The 4,595-nt window shown below is 47.7% G+C and overlaps 1 pseudogene; it reads right to left on the reverse strand.

Annotated features, from left to right (window-relative positions):
* Positions 1-2,899: 2,899 nt before the first annotated feature.
* On the reverse strand, positions 2,900-4,188 carry LOC114631521 (annotated as a pseudogene).
* Between the last annotated feature and the right edge of the window lie 407 nt (positions 4,189-4,595).

Raw genomic sequence — 4,595 nt, forward strand, 5'->3', positions numbered from 1 at the left:
GTGTGTGTGTGTGTGTGTGTGTGTGTGTGTGTGTGTGTGTGTAGTGCAATTGAAGAAGACCTGACGTTTACCTCTAGCCTCCACATGCAGTAAACACGAGCGCACACACATGAACACAGGGAGGGAGGGTGGAGGAAGATAAGGCATGTGTATGTTTTACAAAAGAACTGAAATCTGAAGAATTGCAAGAAAACATTATTATATTATTATTCACTATCAAGATTATACCAGTGTCACGTCATAACCCAAGGTTTTTATGGTCTCTAAATCTGCCTCAAGCTACACGACCAGTTTTGTTATAACTCCTCTTTATGTTGGGATTGCATCGTTTTGAAATCTATCTTTAAAATGTAAATAATTTAACTTGGAGCTCAAACTTCTGAATCCATTAAATGTTTTTTTTGTTTTTTGTTTTTTGTTTTTTGTTTTTTTTTTGTTAGAGCTTTTATCCCTGTGATGAAACCTCACGACTAAAGCAACTCATGGAGGAAAGTGTTCATTTGACTTACACTTTTACATCACTGTTCATCACTGAAGGAAGTCAGGACAGGAACTCAAACAGACAAGAAACCTGGAGGCAGGAGCTGATGCAGAGGCCGTGGAGGAGTGCTGCTCACTGGCTTGCTCCCCATGGCTTGCTCAGCCTGCTTTCTTATAGCACCGAGGACCACCTGCTCAGGGATGGCCCCACCCAGTGCTGGGCCTGATTCCATCAGTCCCTAATTAGGAAAATGCCCTACAGCCCCAAGGGTGTGAGCATAGGAGAACTGGCCCCACCCCTCATCTGCCCTTTGGTGTGTGGGCTTGGGAGAGATGCAACTCCTCCCTACTCCTGCCCCCCACCACCCCACCCCCACTACCCCACCCCTACCACCTTAGCAGGTAAGTGAGCTGGCCCTAACGGTGGGAGAGCTGGAGAGCTGGCCCCACCCCTCGCCTGGGTAAAGCAAGAGAACTGGCCCTGGTGATTGGGAAGGCTGACCACCTCATCACTGACCCAGGAGCAGATCTAGGGCTCTGAATTGTCCCACCCAAATATCATAAACTGCTGAAGGATGTGAAGGGTCTGATCCTGCACAATCAAAGCTGCAGGATCTTCATGACACAGGGCAACAGCAGGGTATCGGTGAGGATCCAGTCTTGATAGTATATCAGAATCCAGAGGCCTCTAACCAGACCTATCACTCGCTGCAATGGACATTAGCAAGTAAAGCTGTTTGGGCCAAGGGTATACTGTGTGACACACTGCAGCTTCCACAGTGAGATATATTGGGGGTTTAGAGGGTTTTTTTTCCATTTTTATTGTTTTTCTTTTGTGGGGAGGGGCAGCGGGAGGTTGTAAGGGCAGAAGGCGGATATGGAGGGACAGGGAGATGAGTGGGATTGAGTGAAGGTTGTGAAATTCACAAGAATGGATAAAAAGTTGAAAAAAAAGAAGAGAGAAGAACATGCCCCACAGGCTTGCCAGTCCAATGGAGGCATATTCTCAGCTGAGGCTCCTTCCTCTCCAGTGACTCTAGCTTGTGACCAGTTGACATAAAACTAGCCAGCACAATTAGCCACAGACCTTTCCCGATATAAAAAATAAAAAAAAAGGCAAAAAAGAAAAAAAACCCACACCAACATTTCATATTCTCTGAGCAGTTAACGGTACAAAGCTGCCGCCACTCCACGCTGCGCTGTCACCCTGTGGGTGACAAAGTTTCACCCACAGACATATGATTTCACTAAAGGAAATTTGAGGACATTGTTTTGGGATAATCTTATTTTGAGCAAACCTCTTCATCCGAAAGCACGGCGAAAGATTTTTTTTTTCCTTTGAACCTGGAATTGACTGTTTTTTTTTTCTTTTAGTTTCGAGAGTTTGAGACCTCATGGCTTGGGTTTCACTGCACACTCAGAGTGTTTGGAGGGTCCGAAGAGGTCACAGCTCAGAAAATTATACCTTGGCTCCTAAAATGAAACAATGATTCCAACAGCTGAGCTCTGAGGCTGCTGTGGCTGGAAGGGCATTTCCATATCAGGATGGGAGACAGCTTGCTAGGCCCTGGGTGGAGAGGGCTGAATCCAGAGAGGCAGCATCCTCAGTTCTTTGTCCACACTTCCCTCCCCCACATCCCTGATTTGCTGGGCTGCCCTTTGAGGCCAAGTCATATAGACAGACTCAAAGTTCACTCCAGGACATGAACAAGAGAAGACAACAAAACCCACATTCTTCTCACCAAAATCTTCTCCCACACTCTGGGATATGGCCTGACACACAGTAGGCAGCAAATAAAGTTGAATAAATGTTGTTTTTTAAAAGTAGAGGGAGAAGAAAAGGGGAGGGGGTACAGAAGACAGTAAGGAAGAGGGAAAAGGAGAGAGAGAAAAAGATTCAGGAGTAATTTTTGTGAGTTAATTTTGTTGAGGGAATAGATTGAGACAGGACCTTGTTATATAGCCCAGGCTAACCTCAATTCACTATGTAGTCCAGGTCAGCCCTGAGATCATAAAGTGATCTGAGTAATTTAAAATAAATGCTCATGTATATTTTTGTGCATAATCTCTTTATAACAAACAAAAAGAAAAATAAAAATTTTAAATACTTTTTTTTTTTGCCATTGGTACAAATGCTTTATTGAGACAAAATACATACTACATATGGTGACATCATGAAAACAGAAGTCAGCCTCGTCATAGTTCTCTGGCTGGTTGAGGCAGCTCAGTGGCTGGGCATAGTCGAGCCAACCCGCAGGCAAGAGTTCACTCTGACTTCGAGATTTGATGCTTATTTCTTGGATTTCTACAATTATTAAATCCGTGTCTGAGTGGTCTGCCTTTCTCCTGTGTGCTGTGAGGGTCAACTGGGGCGGGGTGGGATGGCTGTCAATGGCATGCCAGTGCTTGCTGGGAGAGGAACAGTAAATGCTGGTGGAGGTAGTTTCAAGTGTCTCAGCCTTCTCTGTTCCCAGAGCTGGGAGACTTGCTCCCTAGCTGTACCTAGGAGGTACTTCCGGCCCCTCTGCTGTCAGGTACCATGCTGCCCTGCCAAGGTGAGATATCAGTCAACACTGTCTAAGATGAGATCTGGTTGCACTGTAGTCATTTGAAGGTAGATCCGCCTGGATAATTCTGGCCCAACACGGCGGGAGGTGGCTGTCACACCTTCCCCACGTCGCACCTGTATGTCAGCCAGCAGATTCTGGCGTTCTTGCTCAGAAAAACACCGCTGATAAGCCTGCACCAGGAGCTGTGGTGAGGGATAGGCATCCACAATAGCACTGGCCATTTCTGAGCTGACTCGGTTCAGCTGCTGAATCTGCTGCCTCCAGATCAGTGCAAGTCCCCTACCAGACCGATCCACTTTGATCCCTCCAGCCCAGTCTTTCTCCAGGAAGAAGGAAAAGTTGGCTTGATCCCGGAGCTTCTTGAAGGGTGCTTCAGCCACAGCCTTTGTAAATGCACACGCAAAGTCAGCCAGCTCTTTCCAGCTCTGCACGACCCGAGCCTGGGCTTCTGTATATAGCTGCAGATCCACCAGTGCCTCTTCCATGTCTACCCTGGACACCATGAGCCTTGTGCTAGACTCTTGTCTCTGCTGATGCTTCCCTTTGGCCTGTTTATTTGCCATTCCTGATTTCCTTCTCAGGGGATTGAGCCCTGAAGCATTTCTCCTGGTCCACAATTACCAGTGACAATGCTTTACCTGTCCTTGCTGTGATATCAGTTACAAAGCCCCGAAGTGTCTCCTTTCCTTTCTCAGTGCTGCCAGGACTTCCCTGCTTTAAGTTGTAGACCATGGACATGAAGACCTCTGCCAGGACCAACACCAGGATTGTTGGCTCTTCCACCCAGTCATCTCCATCCTCTACCAGCTCTGTCCTCCTCCTCCAAGTGATACTTCGAGGTACGGCCTGAGCTTCAATCACGCAGCTGCACTCCATGGCCTGCAGTGCTCCCAGGAGCTGGCCCCCACCTTCCATCTGTAAAAGCACTGCTACTGCTCCCGCCACTCTTTGAATTGTACGCAGGACCCGGAAGTAGATCGATCCCGGTAGCGGAAGCAGACTTTCCAGCCTGGAAGTGAATGTGAAGCAAACATGGCGGCGGCGCTTACGCTGAGGACGCGGGCAGCAGGTAGCTCAGCACTGTGGCTGTTTTGGGGTGAAACATTAGCGAGGCTGGGAGATGGAAACTGGAGCCCATGGTGGACACTAGATACGGGGAGGCAGTGTGGGGCTCGGGACCTTTGGAAGTCTCCCTTTTAAATACTTATAATAATAAAATACTACATGGCAGGCACCGTGCTGAGGTTCATTACAGACACTCAGTCAAACCTCACTCATAATGACAGCAAGGGGTAAGCTGCACTATCAACCCAATCTTCCAGATAAGAGAGCAGGTGAAAGACTCACCTCATTTCCCTCCCAGCTCCATCTCCTCTTTTTCATTTATATTTGTTATTAATAATCCCCAGAGTGCTAACTTGTGCTGCCCATATGCACATGAGTGTGCAGCCAACCACTGAGACAGGAGCGACTTACTAGTAGTCACGCCCCCAAAGGGGAGTGACTCTGCCCCCCCCCCCCCCAGCAGCTATCAACTGCCAATAG

The sequence above is a fragment of the Grammomys surdaster genome, unplaced genomic scaffold (assembly GCF_004785775.1).
Source record: "Grammomys surdaster isolate TR1022 unplaced genomic scaffold, NIH_TR_1.0 363, whole genome shotgun sequence".
NCBI lineage: Eukaryota > Metazoa > Chordata > Mammalia > Rodentia > Muridae > Grammomys > Grammomys surdaster.